The 22,565-nt window shown below is 39.5% G+C and overlaps 1 protein-coding gene across 1 annotated transcript in view; it reads left to right on the forward strand.

Annotated features, from left to right (window-relative positions):
- LOC148075292 (leucine-rich repeat and fibronectin type III domain-containing protein 1-like protein) overlaps window positions 1–22,565 on the forward strand; it is a 238,486-nt gene that overhangs the window by 45,848 nt on the left and 170,073 nt on the right. The gene's annotated exons all lie outside the window — the stretch shown is intronic.

Here is a 22,565-nt window from a genome sequence, read left to right on the forward strand (position 1 = left end):
CCGATTCAGCGGTAATTGCGTAGCTCGGCGCTCGACTCGTCTCCCCTGGAGAGTCAACAACCTTCTTTGTGCCTTTGATCTTAACGAGCCTCGTTAACAACCATGGCAACCGGCGGGCTTCGGGGAGAGCTTCACCGCGGGGTCTTCGTTATCGGACGGGGATAGAGAGGGTGGGCTGCAGCGGGAGGCCGCCGGATTAGCTAAGGATGGGGAAGCAAAACAGTATTGCGTCTGAAATTGGGATCCGAGCTCAGAAGAGTTTACGATCTTAATGTTTCTCAAGTTCACCTGTTTTTTCTTCTCTTTTTGAGTGCATTTGAAAAATGTAAAATATGTATATAAAAATAATAAGAAATGGGTCAAAATGAAATGGTTCTATTTGTCATTAGACAAAAATTGATTTACTCTCATATAGAAATGTTTTATGGCTAACATTTTGTGTCACTAAATATGTTATATAATTAATAATTTATTATTTTATTATATAAAATTATTTATTACTGTACTTTGTTGCTTTTTTTTGTTGTTCTGTATTTTTATCTTTGTTTACAATTTCTATATGTCTACAAGTCTCCTTATTCAACTACTGACGACCTATACAGTATATATATATACATATATACGTATATATATATATATACAAAAACACACACATATAGATGATAGATAGATAGATAAACTAAAGCCAAAAAAGTATATAAAAGTAATAAAATATGGGTCAAAATTAAATTGAAATAAAAATGAAAATTCTAATAAAAAACATTAATTTACTCTCATGTAGAAATGTTTTATGGCTAACATGTTTTGTCACTAAATATTTTATATAATTAATAATTTATTATATTATTATACAAAATAATTTAGTACTGTACTTTGTTGCTATTGTTTTTGTTATTGTGCTGTATTTTTATCTTTGTTTACAATTTCTATGTTTCTATAAGTTTCCTTATTCAACTACTGATGACCTATACAGTGTATATATATATTTATATATATATACACATACACACACAGATAGATGGATAGATAGATGATATATAGATAGATGGATAAACTAAAGCCAAAAATGTATATAAAAATAATAAAAAATGGGTCAAAATAAAATGGTTTGAATAGTCATTAGACAAAAAATAAAACATTCCTTTACTGTCATATAGAAATGTTTTATGGCTAACATATTGTATATGGCTGTATGTGATGCTAATTTTAAGATGGCAGCTAATATACTTTTCTAAAAAAAGAAAAAAATACTTCAGATGTAGAATTGTTTCAAGGCATTGTTCACCGTCTAGTTTCAATCAACACAACTGCATCATCTGCATAAGCGGTGACTCACGGGTTTGGTGTGTTTAAAACTTTCAGCGTCTAATGATGATATTTGAGCAGCGTGTGGTCCGACGCTCGTCATCAGCGCTGAAGCTCAGACATCCTCCTGAAAGCTTCCGAAGGCGACGCGGACGAGAAGCTGTCCTCCTGGATTGAGCGGCAGATAAACCTTAAATGTCATTAATCCATTTGTCACAAAGTTACCGCCGCATTCTTAAATGTCAGCCACGGCGGCTGCATTAAGTTGTTTACTCGTGCGCGTCCCTCCACTCGGGATCTTTGACTCGCTTCACTTTGTTGCGTCATCAAGCGTGTGAGTCTGTGTTGAGTCACGATCTGTTGTGTTGTCTTTTTCCTTTTGTTCTCTTCAGGATTGTAATAGTTACATCTGACGAAGAGCGGCGGAGCTTTTCCTCTGTGCTCTTTAGTGTCTGTTTACTCCCACTGTCTAGTTTTGTTTTTCGGCGTGTGCGATTGTCCAGTGTGTCTCCAACCCTCACCCCGGGTAGCTGGGATTTTTCTTTTAAGGGAATGGACTAAGCTCTATCATCTAGGACAGACTCTGAGTCGATCCACTGCTTTTTCAGTTGAGGTGCCTCATCTTGAGAGGCTGTCTCCTGGAATAGTGAAGTGTTCAGCTAGGAGGAGGCCTCGGGGCAGACCCAGGAAACCCAGAGTAAAGGTTTTTCTTTTTTTTTAAGAAGCAGGATATACTTTCATCATCTAGATTTCAATCCTGGTTTACATCCTTATTGAATAAATGCATTATATAAAAACAATTATAAACAAAACTATTGGTTGAAAATGCTGTATTGAACTGTAAAGAAGCAAATCATTGATTAAGGATTGACATGTGTGTGTGTGCGTGTGTGTGTGTGTGTGTGCGTGTGTGTGTGTGCGTTTGTGTGTTTGTACGGCGACTTTTAATCGGCTTCCTCAGTCCATCAGTCCTCCAGCAGAAGTGAAGATTGAAGCGTCGCTGTCGACTGATAACAACTCTCACTCACTCAATCTCTTCAGCCGTTTACACAGACTCACTCTGATAAACCTCGAACCCCCGACACACACACACACACACACACACACACACACACACACACACACACACACACACACACACACACACACACACACGCACGCACACACACACTGACACACAAGAACGCAGTTGTTCTGTTTTCAGTAAATCAAGGTCAGATCAGCCTGCTGAGACTCGAGCTATTATTTGCAGATTTTTGTTCAAGTGGAAACGTAACACACAACCACCCACACACTCGCTCACACACACACACTCACACGCTCGGCTCTCTGTACTGAAGTCCATTAATTGTCTAACTGAGCGTATTAACAGTCGATTAAACATCACAGCCGTTTATTGCCTCTTTCTGTATCGGCGAAGAAAAACGAGACTATTTTGGCGTTTTAATTCCGAGCGAAGCTAATCCGCAATGATGGAGTGCAGCTTTTTTTGTTTCCTCGACTGTTAAAATAAACGAGAAAATAATGAACGAGATAAAGGTGTGCACAACTGTACGTAAATTGCAGTGGCCAGTACCACGCAATACTTTCTTTTGACAAAAAAAATCTCTAAATAGTTCAGAGTTTAAAAACAACTTGTGTTTGTACACATACGGTAGTTGAATGAATGGATGATGAATGTGGAGAATGATGGACAGATTATTAAGTGAAGGGATGAAATATTATATAAATAAATTATGGATTATTTGGCTATAAATATATTCACAGTATTGGCCAAAAAGTTTGGACACACCGCCTGGGTTCATTTCAAGTTTTTGCAATTTTTGAGAGTTAATTTCTTAAATTCATGATGGTCACTCATTCATCTTAACTCAACTAATGGTCCCAATCCCATTAATAAGAATAAGGCAGAAAATTCCACTAAGTAACACCGAAAAGAGACACCTGTGAAGTAAAATCCATTGCAGTTGACCATATTTTGAAGGTCATCAGAAGAACGCCAACATTTTTGCATAGCAGTCATCAGTGAAATACGTTTGAAGAAACTAGAATATAAGACCATTTTTCTTTTATTTCACACTCTTTTTGTTAAGTGCGTGATTCCAGATGTGTTCATTTATAGTTGGACTCTTTAAATAATCATGAAAACAAATTAAAAAAGCATTGACAGTAAAGGAAGTTGATGAAAAAGTGGATTAATGGGTGAAATATTAAAGGCAGAAGTAAATGAGTTGAGATGGAGGGATGATCCGTTTAGATAGAAGGTAAGGTAAGGTAAAACTTTATTGATCCCTCAGGAGGTCTCCTTCGGGAAATTGTTTAAGAATAATGTTTAAAAGATAATGATGATTAGATGAAAGGACGACTGGTGTATTATTGACAGTACATGAATGGGTGAAAGGATAGAATGATTGAATAAAGATTAAAAGACTAACACATGCCGGATGACGAAGGTTGGTTGGATAGAGAGACAGAAGTTAATATAGGACAATGAATTATGTACAGCTGGAGGGAGAAACGAAGGGATGAATAATGAATGCACTAGAGGATGGATATATAGAGGAAAAAGTTGAGGAAGTAGATGGATATATAGAGGAATAGGATAAGGGGAATGTGTAATGGATGGACACACGGAAAGATGGATGGAGGCCAGTTTTTGCAGGCGGAGGATGGACAGCTATGTAAAGATGTTGATTGATGCGTGTTAAAGAGGTGGGCGGATCGATCGCTGAACAAGTGATGGATGGATAGAGATTACGATGATTATCCTTCAAAAGTTATGACAGAAGGAAGTTTCCGCCCAAACAAAAAAACCTGGCGTGCCTTTGAGCGCCACAAATCACCAGCTAAATCGGTTTTCCTTGATGTTTCCCCACCAAAACTGCAGAGATCAAAACAGAACTTCCAAAATAATCCCGTCAGATCTCCCTAATTGAGATTTAACTTCAGAACTTTCTGTCGGCTGGCGTTCGTTCCATCGCTCTTGAGGGAAGCCAAACTTTGTTCCTGCCGTCTGGACTGATGCCTGTTTTTGGAAAGATTATCAGGATTTAAGCTGATTCTCATCTTCGTGACACAAATTTAATAAGGCACGACAAGTGTGTATGTGTGTGTGTGTGTAGGTGTGTGTGTGTGTGTGTGTGTGTGTGTGTGTGTGTGTGTGTGTGTGTGTGTGTGTGTGTGTGTGTGTGTGTGTGTGTGTGTGTGTGTGTGTGTTTGCTGCAGCCTGCACGAATGTTTCAGAACAGTCCGGATCCCTCAGAGACGCAGTCGTGATGAGGGAAGCTGCAGAGCGAACTAACAGTGGGGCGTGACAGATGGCCAAGAAAGTGAGGAGGAGGGAGTGAAGTTCAGACAATGTTTGGGGGAGGTAATGGAGGAGGGAGAGGGAGATTTTGGGAAGTTTCTATTGAACCAGTGAGAAGAAGAATTACCACAAAACTTGACGACTAGAGAATAATGAACAGAGGAAATAAAGGATTCACATTAAAGCTAGTGGATGGATGGATGGATGGATGGATGGATGGATGGATGGATGGATGGACAAACAAACAGATGGATGGTTTAATGAGTAGTGTTTTTCTCCATTGATCTATGCACTATATTTGCTATATATTTTTTAGATTTTGTTATCTCTTCGCTCTTTGTTCTTTTTAGTTACACTTCTTGTTTTTGCTTTTATGAAACCTATGCACCTGAGAGCTCCAAAGGGGTTGATAAAGTCTATCTAAACTAATCTATGGATAGATGGATGGATTGAATGGTGCGTGGATGCATGGATGGATGGAAGGATGGATGGATGGATAGACAAACAGATGGGTGCGGTTTGATGAATCGATGGATAGATGGATGGATGGATGGATGTTTTTTTTTCTCCTTTGATCCATGCACTATATTTACTCTATATTTTAATATTTTCACTTTTTTTTATCTCTTATGTGCTTTGTTCTTTGAATTTGAACTTTGTTCTTGTTCTTTATTTTTTGATACATATGTACATGAGATCTCCACAAGGGTAATTAAAGATGGATGGATGGATTGAATTGTGCATAGATGAATGGAAGGATGGATGGACACACAGGTGGATGAATGGAAGGATGGATGGATGGATGGATGGATGGAAGGATGGATGGACACACAGGTGGATGGATGGATGGATGGATGGATGGATGGATGGATGGATGGATGGACACACAGGTGGATGGATGGATGGATGGATGGAAGGATGGATGGACACACAGGTGGATGGATGGATGGATGGATGGATGGATGGATGGATGGATGGATGGATGGATGGATGGATGGATGGATGGATGGATGGATGGACACACAGGTGGATGGATGGATAAATGGATCTTTGGTTTCCTACAGGAAAAAAAAATATGGATATTAAAATGAATATATAAAAAGATGAGATTAATGCATGAACAAGTAGATGGATGGTTGAAATTCCAGATTTTCTTTTTTTTGGAACAATTTGTCAAAAAACAAAATAAATAGATGGTTGGAGGTATGGTTAAATTCATATCACGGGATAAATCCCTTCACAGCACCACAGTATATATTCAAGTGTAAAAATGATAACATACATTTATCTGAACGAGTTTTCAGAGTAAACAATGTTTGCATTCTCTACTGTCAGCGGATCTATTTCCATCAGTCGTATCATTGACCTCTGCTGTGAGCCATACACACAATGTTCTCTACCAGAAATACAGAGTATACCGCACAAGCCTAGTTGAAAGAAATGATGGCGTTCACAAAGAAGGACGGATTATTAATGATGGATGAAAGGGTGTATGGGTGTGTGAAAGAATAGATGGATGGTTGGAATGGGTCTTCTGGAGAATGGATGGATGTTTTAATGAAAATAATGGATGATTGGATGAATACATAATAGCAGATGAAACTGGGGAATGATATACTTTGTGAGTAGTTCTATAAATGATGGACAGATGCGTCAATATTTGATATGGAAATGTGGAAGAGGGAAGTGACCGAGCTCAAGCATGTGTCCACAGTTTACGTGGTCCGGAATGTTCCGCCGATGATGCAACAGGTGATTCTCGTCGAAGCTCCAGGCTCTAATTGCTTTGTCTTGCTAACAGAAATCGTTTGACAGAATTTCCCAGAGAGCTTTTCAGCGGCCGACCCGACCTCTGACCCCTCGCCTGCGCGGATCAATCCGCTTCTTAATTGATTCTCGACACACACACACACACGTGTGTGCAAGTGTGTGTGTGTGTGTGTTGCTAACTGTCCCCCGCCATCCTCGTCCAGCTGCTGACCATCACACCTGACACTGTTAATGAGTTTTAAACACAAACTGACACGTCTGGCGACGACATGCTGACATGTGAGACACACACACACACGCGCACACACACTCACCCACACACACACACACCAGTGGCACACGACAACTCTATCAGTCTAATTAATTAAGACAGTTAATCTCCTGGTGTTTTCATTCGACCACCGTCTGTCTCATTTGTTCATTTGTTCAGAAAGGAACATAATGGATAGACGGGGGGATGAAGAAAGTAAAAACAGTAAATAAAAGACAGAAAGCTGTATTTGTAAAAATAATAGATGGATGAATGTTTGGTGGATGGGTTATTAAAATGCTTAGAAATGAATATAATTGATTTGAGAGAATCTTTTAATGAACAGATGATGAAGAAAAAAAGGTTGGATAGTTGGTTATTTATTATTGGGTTTATGATAACACACGGAAAGATGGTTGCGTAGAAAGATAGATGGATGGTTGGAGGGAAATTTTTAATAGTATAAATAAATAAGAGGAAAATGTGTATTGATGATTTAAGGGCTAGAAAGTTGGATGTATGAATACATACAGGGATGGATTAAGGGATAGAGTGGAGGAATGAATGGATTGATGAATAACAAGATCAATGGAGGGATTAAGAGAGAGAGAGATGGGTGACTCAATTGTACAACGGAGGGAGGTATACAAAGATGGAAGCGGAGAATGGGATAGAAATATGTATTTATACCTGGATGGAATGATAAAGGGATACAAATATGGAGATATGAATAAAGGGGTGAATGGGTTTAGAGAGTGGTAATTAGAGGAGTGGGGGGTTAGAGTTAGAGTTGAAAGGATGGTTTAATGGATGGATGGATGAATGGATATACATCTAGATGAAGAGATATAAAGGTGGATGGACGATATAAAGTTGGATGGATGAATGAATGTATATAAAGATTGATGGATGCATTTAAAGCTGGATCGAGGGTGATTAAAGGGATGTTAAGATGGATGGTGGGATAGACAAATGGTAGAAAAAATGGATGGAAATAAAGGTGAATGGAGGTACATGAAGATGGGTGGATGAACATAAAGATGAATGGGTGGATTTATATGGAGATAGGTGGATGTATTGAAAGATGAATGGATGGATAGATATTAAGTTGGATGGATGTTAATAAAAATGGATGGGTGGAAGCATGATTATGAAGATGGATGGATACAAAGAAGGATGGAAGGGTGGTTGAAGCCAGGGATATAAAGATGGATGGTGGAGGGAGGGCAGAAGAAGGGATGGATAGAGAGATGGATGGTTGAAGGTATGGATAGAGAAATGGGTGGTTGAAGGTTTATAAAGATGGATGAAGGATGGAAGAAGAAGGTATGGATAGAGAGATGGATGGTTGAAGGGATGGATAGAGACATGGATGGTTGAAGGGATATAAAGAGGGGTGGTGGAGAACAAGGGATGATAGAGAGATGGATGGATAGAGAGATGGATGGTTTAAGGTATATAAAGATGGATGAAGGATGGAAGAAGAGAAGAAGGGATGGATTGAGAGATGGATAGTTAAAGGGATGGATAAAGACATGGATGTTAAAGTGATATAAAGATGGATGAAGGAAGGAGGGGAGAAGAAGGGATAGATAAAGAGATGGATGGTTGAAGGGATGGATAGAGAGATGTGTTTCTGAAGAGATGGATAGAGAGATGGATGGTTGAAGGGATAGAAAGATTGGTGAAGGAAGGAGGGGAGAAGAAGGGATAGATAGAGAGATGGATGGTTGAAGGGATATAAAGATGGATGAAGAAAGGAGGGGAGAAGAAGGGATGGATAGAGAGATGGATGGTTGAAGGGATAGAAAGATGGGTGAAGGAAGGAGGGGAGAAGAAGGGATAGATAGAGAGATGGATGGTTGAAGGGATATAAAGATGGATGAAGGAAGGAGGGGAGAAGAAGGGATGGATAGAGAGATGGATGGTTGAAGGGATAGAAAGATGGATGGAGGTTGACTCATGGATGTCTAAACTAAGGTATTGATTGATTTATCAAAGATTGTAAGAAAAGATGGATGGATGAGTGGAGGAGTAGAACCTCCAACCTTCACCTGCTCGTGGGTCTGGACCAGAACCTCCTGGTTGTCCCGACAACGACACCGATGACTCTGTTAAACCTCAGACGTGTCTGGAGCGGAACCATCGACTGGTTCCGTGTCCCTGGAGTCGTTAGCAGCGTCTCTAATTCACCTTCCAACGGCGGCGGGTCCGGCTGCTGTTCTGCTAATCGTCTCGGCGATGAAGCCGGAGCGAGCCGGCGCTGATGAATCGGACCTGGCGGCGCTGATGAGCTGGGCGTGTCCGGCTGATGAGCCCCACGTGGCGCTAATGAGATTTATCGACGGCGCGCTAACGTGATTAGCGACACTCACAAACAAGAACGCATAACCAGCACTGTGTCCTCACCTGTCTCTACCATCTGACGCAGGAACCACCACTCGGAGGTCAGTCTACCAGCCACACAGCAGAGGAATGAATAAATACAATATATTTACTGAACAATAGAGACTCACAGTATTGTCTACATTAAATAAAGTATTATATAAAATAATATACATACATGATACATGAAAAAAATATGTGAGTTTATTGTGATTTTATTTTGAATATCTAGTTGTGTGTCTAATGGAAAGCGTAATTTGTGTCCATGTGTGGTCAGGGAACTGTGTTTTTTTGGTGTGTCTGTGCAAAAATAGGTAGTTTGTGCATTTTGGTGTAGGCGTGTGAGTGTGAGGTAAGTGTATTTTTGTGTGTTTTATTGTATTCTTGTGCCCAGGACTTTGTGTATGTTTGTGTTAAAGCAAAGGTTTGGTCAGGATTGTATCTTTCATTGTAAGTGTGTTTGGATGTTTTAGTCTAGGTTTGTGTCCTGGAGTGTGTGCTTTTGTGTTTATTAGAGTAGATTTGTGTGTGTTAAGGAGAGTATATTGTCACTTGTAAAAGTAAAAGCAGGTGTGTGGAATGAAGTGTACTTTTTGCATCTTATTGCAGGTTTTTTTTTGTATTTGTAACAGTGTTTACAGGAAAATGTATGATTTGTATGTAGCTCTTTGTGTTCTGGAATGTGTATGATTGAGTGTTTTATTGTATATAGGTTTGTATAGTATGGTGTATTGTGTGTTATAGTGTGGGAGTGTATGCCAGAAGGAGTGTTTTTGTGTATTAAAGTGTATGCTAGAAGGAGTGTTTTTGTGTTTTATAGTGTAGGTGTGTATGCCAGAAGGAGTGTTTTTGTGTTTTATAGTGTAGGTGTGTATGCCAGAATGAGTTTACTATGTATTAAAGTGTAGGTGTGTATGCCAGAAGGAGTGTTTTTGTGTGTTATAGTGTAGGTGGGTATGCCAGAAGGAGTGTTTTTGTGTTTTATAGTGTAGGTGTGTATGCTAGAAGGAGTGTTTTTGTGTTATACTATAGGTGTGTATGCTAGGAGTGTTTTTTTTGTTATAGTGTAGGTGTGTATGCCAGAAGGAGTGTTTTTATGTGTTATATTGTAGGTGTGTATGCTAAAATTAGTGTTTTTGTATTATAGTATAGGTGGGTATGTCAGAAGGAGTGTTTTGTGTGTTATAGTATAGGTGTGTCTGCCAGAAGGAGTGTTTTGTGTGTTATAGTGTAGGTGTGTATGACAGATGGAGTGTTTTGTGTGTTATAGTGCAGTTGTGTATGCCAGAAGGAGTTTTTTGTGCGTTATAGTGTAGGTGTGTGTGCCAGAAGGAGAGTTTTGTGTGTTATAGTGTGGGTGTGTATATCAGAAGGAGTGTTTCTGTGTGATATAGTGTGGCTGTGTAGGCCAGAATGAGTGTTTTGTGCGGTATAGTGTAGGTGTGTATGCTAAAATGAGTGTTTTTGTATTATAGTATAGGTGGGTATGTCAGAAGGAGTGTTTTGTGTGTTATAGTATAGGTGTGTCTGCCAGAAGGAGTGTTTTTGTGTGTTATAGTGTAGGTGTGTATGTCAGAAGGAGTGTTTTTGTGTTTTATAGTGTAGGTGTGTATGCCAGAATGAGTGTTTTGTGCGGTATAGTGTAGGTGTGTATGCCAGAAGGAGTGTTTGTGTGTGTTATAGTGTAGGTGTGTATGCCAGGAGTGTTTTGTGTGTTATAGTGTAAGTGTGTATGCCAGGAGTTGTTGTGTGTGTTATAGTGTAGGTATGTGTGCCAGAAGGAGAGTTTTGTGTGTTATTGTGTAGGTGTGTATGCCAGAAGGAGTGTTTTTGTGTGCTATAGTGTAGGTGTTATGCTAGAAGGAGTGTTTTTGTGTTTTATAGTGTAGGTGTGTATGCCAGAAGGAGTGTTTTTGTGTGTTATAGTGTAGGTGGGTATGCCAGAAGGAGTGTTTTTGTGTGTTATAGTGTAGGTGGGTATGCTAGAAGGAGTGTTTTTGTGTTATACTATAGGTGTGTATGCTAGGAGTGTTTTTTTGTTATAGTGTAGGTGTGTATGCCAGAATGAGTTTGCTATGTATTAAAGTGTAGGTGTGTATGCCAGAAGGAGTGTTTTTGTGTGTTATAGTGTAGGTGTGTATGCCAGAAGGAGTGTTTTTGTGTGTTATAGTGTAGGTGGGTATGCCAGAAGGAGTGTTTTTGTGTGTTATAGTGTAGGTGTGTATGCCAGAAGGAGTGTTTTTGTGTGCTATAGTGTAGGTGTGTATGCCAGAAGGAGTGTTTTTGTGTGTTATAGTGTATGTGTGTATGCCAGAAGGAGTGTTTTTGTGTGTTATAGTGTAGGTGTGTATGCCATAAGGAGTGTTTTTGTGTGTTATAGTGTAGGTATGTATGCCAGAAGGAGTGTTTTGTGTGTTATAGTGTATGTGTGTATGCCATAATGAGTTTTTTCTATGCTATATTGTAGTTGTGTATGCCAGAATGAGTGTTTTTGTATTATAGTATAGGTGGGTATGTCAGAAGGAGTGTTTTGTGTGTTATAGTATAGGTGTGTCTGCCAGAAGGAGTGTTTTGTGTGTTATAGTGTAGATGTGTATGACAGATGGAGTGTTTTGTGTGTTATAGTGCAGTTGTGTATGCCAGAAGGAGTTTTTTGTGCGTTATAGTGTAGGTGTGTGTGCCAGAAGGAGAGTTTTGTGTGTTATAGTGTGGGTGTGTATATCAGAAGGAGTGTTTCTGTGTGATATAGTGTGGCTGTGTTGGCCAGAATGAGTGTTTTGTGCGGTATAGTGTAGGTGTGTATGCTAAAATGAGTGTTTTTGTATTATAGTATAGGTGGGTATGTCAGAAGGAGTGTTTTGTGTGTTATAGTATAGGTGTGTCTGCCAGAAGGAGTGTTTTTGTGTGTTATAGTGTAGGTGTGTATGTCAGAAGGAGTGTTTTTGTGTTTTATAGTGTAGGTGTGTATGCCAGAATGAGTGTTTTGTGCGGTATAGTGTAGGTGTGTATGCCAGAAGGAGTGTTTGTGTGTGTTATAGTGTAGGTGTGTATGCCAGGAGTGTTTTGTGTGTTATAGTGTAAGTGTGTATGCCAGGAGTTGTTGTGTGTGTTATAGTGTAGGTATGTGTGCCAGAAGGAGAGTTTTGTGTGTTATTGTGTAGGTGTGTATGCCAGAAGGAGTGTTTTTGTGTGCTATAGTGTAGGTGTTATGCTAGAAGGAGTGTTTTTGTGTTTTATAGTGTAGGTGTGTATGCCAGAAGGAGTGTTTTTGTGTGTTATAGTGTAGGTGGGTATGCCAGAAGGAGTGTTTTTGTGTGTTATAGTGTAGGTGGGTATGCTAGAAGGAGTGTTTTTGTGTTATACTATAGGTGTGTATGCTAGGAGTGTTTTTTTGTTATAGTGTAGGTGTGTATGCCAGAATGAGTTTGCTATGTATTAAAGTGTAGGTGTGTATGCCAGAAGGAGTGTTTTTGTGTGTTATAGTGTAGGTGTGTATGCCAGAAGGAGTGTTTTTGTGTGTTATAGTGTAGGTGGGTATGCCAGAAGGAGTGTTTTTGTGTGTTATAGTGTAGGTGTGTATGCCAGAAGGAGTGTTTTTGTGTGTTATAGTGTAGGTGTGTATGTCAGAAGGAGTGTTTTTGTGTTTTATAGTGTAGGTGTGTATGCCAGAATGAGTGTTTTGTGCGGTATAGTGTAGGTGTGTATGCCAGAAGGAGTGTTTGTGTGTGTTATAGTGTAGGTGTGTATGCCAGGAGTGTTTTGTGTGTTATAGTGTAAGTGTGTATGCCAGGAGTTGTTGTGTGTGTTATAGTGTAGGTATGTGTGCCAGAAGGAGAGTTTTGTGTGTTATTGTGTAGGTGTGTATGCCAGAAGGAGTGTTTTTGTGTGCTATAGTGTAGGTGTTATGCTAGAAGGAGTGTTTTTGTGTTTTATAGTGTAGGTGTGTATGCCAGAAGGAGTGTTTTTGTGTGTTATAGTGTAGGTGGGTATGCCAGAAGGAGTGTTTTTGTGTGTTATAGTGTAGGTGGGTATGCTAGAAGGAGTGTTTTTGTGTTATACTATAGGTGTGTATGCTAGGAGTGTTTTTTTGTTATAGTGTAGGTGTGTATGCCAGAATGAGTTTGCTATGTATTAAAGTGTAGGTGTGTATGCCAGAAGGAGTGTTTTTGTGTGTTATAGTGTAGGTGTGTATGCCAGAAGGAGTGTTTTTGTGTGTTATAGTGTAGGTGGGTATGCCAGAAGGAGTGTTTTTGTGTGTTATAGTGTAGGTGTGTATGCCAGAAGGAGTGTTTTTGTGTGCTATAGTGTAGGTGTGTATGCCAGAAGGAGTGTTTTTGTGTGCTATAGTGTAGGTGTGTGTGCCAGAAGGAGAGTTTTGTGTGTTATAGTGTGGGTGTGTATATCAGAAGGAGTGTTTCTGTGTGATATAGTGTGGCTGTGTAGGCCAGAATGAGTGTTTTGTGCGGTATAGTGTAGGTGTGTATGCTAAAATGAGTGTTTTTGTATTATAGTATAGGTGGGTATGTCAGAAGGAGTGTTTTGTGTGTTATAGTATAGGTGTGTCTGCCAGAAGGAGTGTTTTTGTGTGTTATAGTGTAGGTGTGTATGTCAGAAGGAGTGTTTTTGTGTTTTATAGTGTAGGTGTGTATGCCAGAATGAGTGTTTTGTGCGGTATAGTGTAGGTGTGTATGCCAGAAGGAGTGTTTGTGTGTGTTATAGTGTAGGTGTGTATGCCAGGAGTGTTTTGTGTGTTATAGTGTAAGTGTGTATGCCAGGAGTTGTTGTGTGTGTTATAGTGTAGGTATGTGTGCCAGAAGGAGAGTTTTGTGTGTTATTGTGTAGGTGTGTATGCCAGAAGGAGTGTTTTTGTGTGCTATAGTGTAGGTGTTATGCTAGAAGGAGTGTTTTTGTGTTTTATAGTGTAGGTGTGTATGCCAGAAGGAGTGTTTTTGTGTGTTATAGTGTAGGTGGGTATGCCAGAAGGAGTGTTTTTGTGTGTTATAGTGTAGGTGGGTATGCTAGAAGGAGTGTTTTTGTGTTATACTATAGGTGTGTATGCTAGGAGTGTTTTTTTGTTATAGTGTAGGTGTGTATGCCAGAATGAGTTTGCTATGTATTAAAGTGTAGGTGTGTATGCCAGAAGGAGTGTTTTTGTGTGTTATAGTGTAGGTGTGTATGCCAGAAGGAGTGTTTTTGTGTGTTATAGTGTAGGTGGGTATGCCAGAGGGAGTGTTTTTGTGTGTTATAGTGTAGGTGTGTATGCCAGAAGGAGTGTTTTTGTGTGCCATAGTGTAGGTGTGTATGCCAGAAGGAGTGTTTTTGTGTGTTATAGTTTATGTGTGTATGCCAGAAGGAGTGTTTTTGTGTGTTATAGTGTAGGTGTGTATGCCATAAGGAGTGTTTTTGTGTGTTATAGCGTAGGTATGTATGCCAGAAGGAGTGTTTTGTGTGTTATAGTGTATGTGTGTATGCCATAATGAGTTTTTTCTATGCTATATTGTAGGTGTGTATGCCAGAATGAGTGTTTTGTGTATTATAGTGTAGGTGTGTATGCCAGAATGAGTGTTTTGTGTATTATAGTGTAGGTTCTTTGAGGTGTTTGTTTCTAATAGTTCACGCGTTAACCGTGTCTAAGGTGTGTCGGTGCAGCTCGTCCCATGCGAGCAGGAAAAAGCTAAGAGAGGTTGAGGACATTAAAAAACCTTCCGCAGCCCTCGAGGTCGTTACCATCACGCCTGTGTCGCGCCGTGGACTGATATGATGTCAGAGTGTCATCTTCCATCAGGTCCAGGTGTCACCCGCTCGCTCAAACCCTGCTCATCGATCGATGACATTTCCTCAGCGGAAGTGTGTCTGACAGATAATTGGCCGAGCGCGTCGGGTCTCCGGGCGTCACGTGTGAAGGTGAGACCTGCTGCAGATGTTGAGTTTATGAATCTCTGGAGTCGAGTGCGCCGCAGGTCTGACTGTGAATGACAATGGCTGCCTTCTGTCCTTGAGATGGTGTCGCCACCTCCGTCTGTTCTCTCCGCCTGCGTCATCACGATGGGAACCACCGTCCTTCCAAATATTCTAGAATTATAGTACTACAGTTGTGTCACAAAGTATCTATTGTTGTTTGTACATTATATCTACAACATTTTGAACTCTTTTTCTCTTCATATATTCTTGTTTAAATCGATGTACCTCTTAAGGGTTAAATCTGTTTTATATTACATTTTTTGTTTCATCATCCAAGGTTATATTATTGTTTTTCAAATATTAAATTACATGTTGTTTTGTCTTTTCTTTTTTTTTTTAACCTTATTTTTTTTGCTATTTTGATCAGGATTCTGTATTCGTTTATTTTTGTTTTTTTAATAAGCTTATTCTCGAAGGTCGGCATGTTCTACGGAAGCTTCATGAAGCAGTGTTGTTGTTCTTAGAGTCCACTAGATGGCGGTCTCTGCACTATTTTTCTTTTTTTTCTAATGAAACATCACAGCATTTTTAAACTGATGGCGCCACCTACTGACCTCTAAGCAACATGACACTGCTTCATGAAGCTTCATCAGACCATCAATACTTGAAGTTAAAACCTTTATTAAAAATATAATATATATATTTTTATGTCTCTAGTTTAAGCGTTTTGTCATGAATAGTTTTATGAATATTTTCATTATTATTAAAAATCAATAAAAGTCAACTCTACAAACAAACTAAACGTTCACAATAATAAATTATTTTATGTTCTATATTTTGGTGTATAAAAAATATGAAAAGATTATTATTGTTAACCCTTATGCTATCTCAGGGTCAAGATGACCCAGAGGCCTGAAAAGTAGTGATGATCTGATGAAGCTTCATGAAGCAGTGTCATTACTTTCAGAGTCCACTAGATGGCGGTTTCTGCACTATTTCCCTTTGTTTTAAACAACCGTTTTAATGAAACATCATTTTTAAACTGATGGCGCCACCTACTGACCTCTAAACAACATGACACTGCGTCATGAAGCTTCATCAGACCATCAATACTTGAAGTTAAAACCTTTTATTAAAAATATAATATATATATTTTTATGTCTCTAGTTTAAGCGTTTTGTCATGAATAGTTTTATAAATATTTTCATTATTATTAAAAATCAAGGATATTTCTCAATAAAAGTCAACTCTACAAACAAACTAAACGTTCACAATAATAAATTATTTTATGTTCTATATTTTGGTGTATAAAAAATATGAAAAGATTATTATTGTTAACCCTTATGCTATCTCAGGGTCAAGATGACCCAGAGGCCTGAAAAGTACTGACGATCTGATGAAGCTTCATGAAGCAGTGTCATTACTTTCAGAGTCCACTAGATGGCGGTTTCTGCACTATTTCCCTTTGTTTTAAACAACAGTTTTTTAAACTGATGGGGCCACCTACTGACCTCTAAACAACATGACACTGCGTCATGAAGCTTCATCAGACCATCACTAGTTCCCGGTTGATCGTACCATATCTTTATGAGATGCAGTTTATTTTTCCAGCTCTCGTCTCCCGCGAGGTCGTCGCCGCCCCGAAGCTCACAATAACAAATAAACGCCGTCGGCAGAAACTAACCACCTTGACTTTCCGAGTCTTTATCAGAAATATTCAATCATACTGAGACTTTCAAATCTTATTCCTGAGGACTTGAGGTAGCTTTAAAAGATATAGTTTTAGAAAAACGTGTTTGTGAAGTTGTTCATCATGATACATGTGTTTGAATAACGAGAATAAGAAAACAACAAGAAAAAAAACAAATTGAGAGTTCAACGAGTGTAAATAACCACAGACGTCTTATTAACAACTCCGGTCGTGTCCGAATGTTCTTCCCTCGAGAAGGTCGGAGACTTTATCGCACGCTGGAATTTGGTTTCTTAAAGGTGATAAATATTCATTTGTGAGTCTGAGAAACTCAACACAATTAAAGGGGGAACAGGGGGGGTGTGAAGCTCCAGCGCGTCTTCAACCTTCGCTGTTACTCAGCTAAAAATAAGCCCTTTGTCTCCGAGGAAGACGAGGTGGAGGACGAACCTTCCTCACTGTGATGCAACTTTAATAACCGCGAGATTCCCTGCCAAGAACATCGCAATAGTCCAACCGTGTCCCACTGTATATATATATCTTTTCTTCTGTTGTCTCAGACCCAGAGAGTCTCTTAAAAATAATGCAAACTTTTAATTAACCCCCTAATCCAGTCTCAGCAGGAGACCATCAATACTGAGTCTGGTTCTCCTCCAGGTTTCTGCTTTATAAAAGGATGTTTTCCCTCGCCACTGTCACTCTGTGATTCACTCATTGTTCCTGGGATTTGTTCTTCATTTCTTCAATATAGTCTTACCTAAACTGTGTCTTGATGTGACATCTATGATACAGTGTTTTGAATCGAATCGGACGTGTAGGACTCACAGAATTCATCTGAATCTCCTTATATGAGTCACTTAGTCATGTGACTCAACAACACGACATCTTGTCTTTACACCAGTGAGTCTGCTGGAAAGTCTTGAGGACTCAGTTAGACGTGTTGGACTCGAGTCGAGTGGCTTCTTATCATGTCCTCTGAGAAGAAATTCAACTCGTTGCTGAATCATTAGTCAGGCTTGCATCGCGGAGGCAGCTGCAGGCACAAAGAGGCGCGGTCTCCTCTCTTCTTAGACTCTTTCTACGTGAAAGTTACCTTGATAATTTTAAAACGTACTTAAATTTCAGGAAACAAATATTATTGTATATATATGTATATATATATGATTGAAAAAAGTCGTTCTATCTATTTATCTATCTATCTATATATATGTATATAGTTTTTAATTCCTGTGAAAATTCAATTTATTTAATTGAATTAGATTATATAATGGAATAAAATTGAATGGATAATAATATAATTACTACAAAAATACTATAATATAATTGTACATAAAATGATCAGACATGATTTAAATGGTTAATCTCAAAATAACAATCTTTTTATTTTTTAATAATAAATACATTTTTTATTCATCATTAACCATTACATACAGATTTCAATAAAAGCCAAACAGAAAATGTATAGGTCTCAAAAAAAATGATTTTAAAAATGTGCTTATGTAAAAAATGAAATAAAGGCTGCATTTAAAAAAAAAAAAAAAACAGCCTTTATTATGTATTCTCTGTAAGTAAGTAAGTAATATTTATTTATAAAGCGCTTTTCCAGACCAGGGTCACAAAGCGCTTTAACAATCAAAACAATACTCAAAAAAGTATATACTTTAAAGATCAAGATAAATCTGTGGTATCCCTTGTGTTATCTCAGGGTCAAGGTGACCCGCATTCCCCAAAACAAATGTGTTTTTGGTATCCCTTGTGTTGTCTCTGGGTCAAGGTGAACGACCTTCACCACTGCGTATGTATATCTGGAAGCCAGGGAAGTCGTTCACGTTGACCCAGAGACAACACAAGGGATACCAAAAACACATTTGTTCTCAGGCTTTTCGCGTCACCTTGACCCTGAGATAATACAAGAATTAAGAAGACCGAGTCAGTCTCTGAAGCTTCTCTCTCCTCGCAGTGAGGAGCGGATGTCCACGTGACAGACGAGTGCACAATATTCAACAATTGATCGGGCAACAAAGAGCTCCTGTGACGCACCGGCTTATTTTGTCATTAGAGCTGAAGGAAGAGGCGGGAGCAGTAACTTGGCATGAAAAATAGCCTCTTATGAAGCCATATTAGCCTCAGACACACACACACACACACACACACACACACACACACACACACACACACACACACACACACACACACACACACACACACACACACACACACACACACACACACACACACACACACACACACACACACACACACACACACACACACACACACTTTGTAAAACACACAGAGAGCTAGCCGCCTCAATAGTCTGATGAATGACCTTAATAACAGGATTGTCTTTTCGGTCTCTTTGTTCTCATAAGCTGCTGGATTGTCTGTTTGAAACGGACAGATAAAGAAAATCAGTGTGAAAACTCTGTGCGTGTCCAAACGTTGCAGTGAAGACTGTTCAACAATATCATAAATCGGTCATTTAAAAGCCACCGTTTGAGTCCAGAATGAACCACACAAGGGAAATAATATCAACAAAAATAATGGTAATCATAATAGTAGTAATTACAACAATAAAAATTGTAAAAATGATCACACAAACATGATGTAATTTACTAAAAAGCGTTGTTTATGAATCTGAAAGAAATGTGTGTAGAAATGTTTTTAGTATAACTTTTTATGGTTTCAATGAAATGTTGGATTGTTAAAATGTAATTTTAGGAAGCTGAATGATGTAGCTTATACAGTGAAACGTCCTTGAGACTATTGGGTGACCTCGTTTCTAGAATTCTAAGATCTTTTAAGCACAGAACGTTGAGTTAACAATGGCTTCAGGACCAGGGACAGCGTTGGGCAACTGTTCAGCACCATGGAGAGCTCCCACCGGGTCTTGATCTGTTCATTTTACTTGTTCTTTCTTCAAAATGCTGAATGTTGAAAAATCAAAAGGGACTTATGACTTATGTTCTCATGACTTATGACTGCTACAAGATGAAAAGAAATGCTGGCAAAAAGTAAATAGATAGAAAAGAAAAACACCGGCTCAAAGTCAAATGCAAGTAGTCAAAATAAATTTAACAAAATAAATAAGACGCAGTAAGTCTCTCATCATGACCATGTTTTGAGCGTATCACTTTATAAAGTTGTCCCCCGTCTGAAATCTCAGCAAACAAAAGGTTACCATAGCAGAGTGACGTAATAATGGCTTCACTCCTCCTCCAGCCTGTAATCACGTTTTGTTTATACAACGAGTCCCTTGGAGGTTGAGACTTCCAGGATTGACGACGTGCGGTGACAAACCTTGATGCTTAACCAATTCACAGCAGAGTGGGTGTGGTTATGGTAAACAAGATTTTAATTCAGAAAAAAAAGGTGTTTATAGTGGGCGGGGCACATTTTCTAATGTATATATTTCAATGAAAAGAAAGTTTTGTACAAACACATACAATACAAGTACAATAGGGGTCCAGTATATATTTCAGACGCGCTTAAAAATCTTCACTGGCTTCCAGTTTCTTTCAGGATCAACTTTAAACTTCTGGTTCTTTCTTTCAGATCTATTCATTGTCAGGCTCCTCCTTACATCACTGATCTGATCCAGCCGTACACCCCAGCTCGGGCTCTGAGGTCTGTGGATCAGAATCTACTTATGGTTCCTGAACACGACTCAGGACCAGAGGAGAGAAATCCTTCCAGGCTGTTGCTCCTAAGCTTTGGAACGATCTTCCTCTCTCTTTGCGCTTGATGGATCTACTGACTCCTTTAAGAAACATCTTAAGACGTTTCTATTTGTTCAGGCTTTTCCTTGATTTTCTGGAACTCCTGTGTTGTTCTCAGTATCTTGATCTTTAAAGTATGTACTTTTTTGAGTATTGTTTTGATTGTTTAAGCGCTTTGTGACCCTGGTCTGGAAAAGGGTTATATAAATAAATATTACTTACTTACTTACTTAAAACAACACGTTAGTTGCCCTTTAGAAATTCTTCACTCGTATAAAGTCAAAGAAATCGATGTTAAAGGAGTAAATGGTGATGCCAGACATTCATGTGTGATTAAAGACGATCAAGATCAAGGCTAAAACAGTTGTGACACGGTTGAGCCAACAAGCGGCGTGAAGCACTTTAAGAGCAGCTGCAGCGTAACGATGCCCTCCGTGACACGTTCAGCAGGAGAGCTCAAAGTGGCCGGCAGCAGCAGCAGCAGCAGCAGCAGCGGCAGCAGCGAGGCCGAGTCCAATCGTGCCGGTTGGACTGTGGCATCGAACGGGAAAGTGAAGATTGAGCCTGAAGAACGTGTCACTATCTTCAGACGGTGACGTGTGAAGCGGCGGAGGCAGATGGGAAGTGACAGCGCGGCGTCCCAGACAGATGTGAGGAGAAACACGGAGGTAGAACGTGCAGACGGATGAGATGCTGGAGCGTGGACGACCAAACTCCGCCGTCGCTTCCGTCCCTTAATGGCTCCCGAGGCTCTTCCCTCTTCCTTCTCCCTCTCGTGTCAGTCTCTCGCTGCGACGCCTCCTCATTAGGTGGAACACGCAGAAGCCTGCCGGCGATGGCGAGCGGCGGCGAAACTGGCGCTCGGAGCCGTAAACACAACTAACAGCGTTCACCAGCTGACGTTTAAGTGTGAGCAGACAAACACATTCGTTTTATCTAATTAGTCCAGAAGTTGTTGATTATGACTCAAACGGAATCTGTCAAACTGAGTTTGTTTACTGCGGGTACTGAAATGCTCCTCATGTCCTTCATTTATTATTAAATACTGCAAGATTGATGTCAGGCTCACAATCCTTTGGTTAGCATGGATTACGTGAGGCAGGTTGGATGAGGATCAGCTTCTCAGAAGTCTAAGATTTATCTCTAGCTGAGCCAAAAGTCAGAGCGATCCAATAGCTCTGTAGTATTACCTTGAGAGACTCCATAGTTATACTCCTCCAGGCTACTCAAGGCTCAGTAGTATTACTCAGCGAGGCTCCATAATCGTACTCTTCAAGGCTCTGTTGTATTACTCCCTGAGGCTCTGTAGTATTATTCCACAAAGCTCTGTAGTATTACTCCCTGGAGCTCCATAGCATTACTCCACAAAGCTCTGTAGTATTCCTCTGTGAGGCTCCATAGGATTACTCTGCAAGGCCGTGTAGTATTACTTTTCCATGCTCCGTTCTATTTCTCATCAAGGCTCTGTAGTATTACTCCCCAAGGCTCTATAGTATTACTCTGCAAGGCTCAGTAGTGTTACTTTGCCATGCTCCGTTCTACCACTCTTCAAGGCTCTGTTGTATTACTCGGCAAGGCTCTATAGTATTACTTTGAAAGGCTCAGTAGTATTTATTTGCCATGCTCCATTCTACCACTCTTCAAGGCTCTGTTGTATTACTCTGCAAGGCTCTGTAGTAGTACTCCCCAGGGCTCTGTAGTATTACTTTGTGATGCTCTGTAGTATTACTCCAATAGGCCCAGCAGTATTACTGAATACTCTATAAGGCTTCAGGGTATTACTTCATAAGGCTTCATAGTATTATTCCATAGGGCTTCATTACTCTATAAGACTGCATAGTAATACTCTATAAGGCTCCATAGTATTACTCCATAAGGCTTCATAGTATTACTCCTCAAAGCTCCATAGTATTACTCTTCAAGGCTCCATAGTATTACTATGCACGGGTTTTTAGTATGACTTTGTGAGATGGCCTAGTAGTATTACTCCAAAAGAAGGAAATGGAGTAATACTATTAAGCCACATTGCATTGATGGTGCATTATAATCTAGTATAGTTACGTATGAAAAATAGAGCACATTCATTCATAGTGTGTTTCATAGTCCATTCAATTTAAAGTCCAAAAAGAATAAAAGTCATTTCACTCATATAAATCACTTTCTACATCGGTTGTTGTTGACTTGTGTATTGTACTCTTGATGCAGGCGAGACTTGACTGCAGTGCTGGGTTGTCAAAA

Source organism: Callionymus lyra, chromosome 7 (genome assembly GCF_982586985.1).
Source record: "Callionymus lyra chromosome 7, fCalLyr1.hap1.1, whole genome shotgun sequence".
NCBI lineage: Eukaryota > Metazoa > Chordata > Actinopteri > Syngnathiformes > Callionymidae > Callionymus > Callionymus lyra.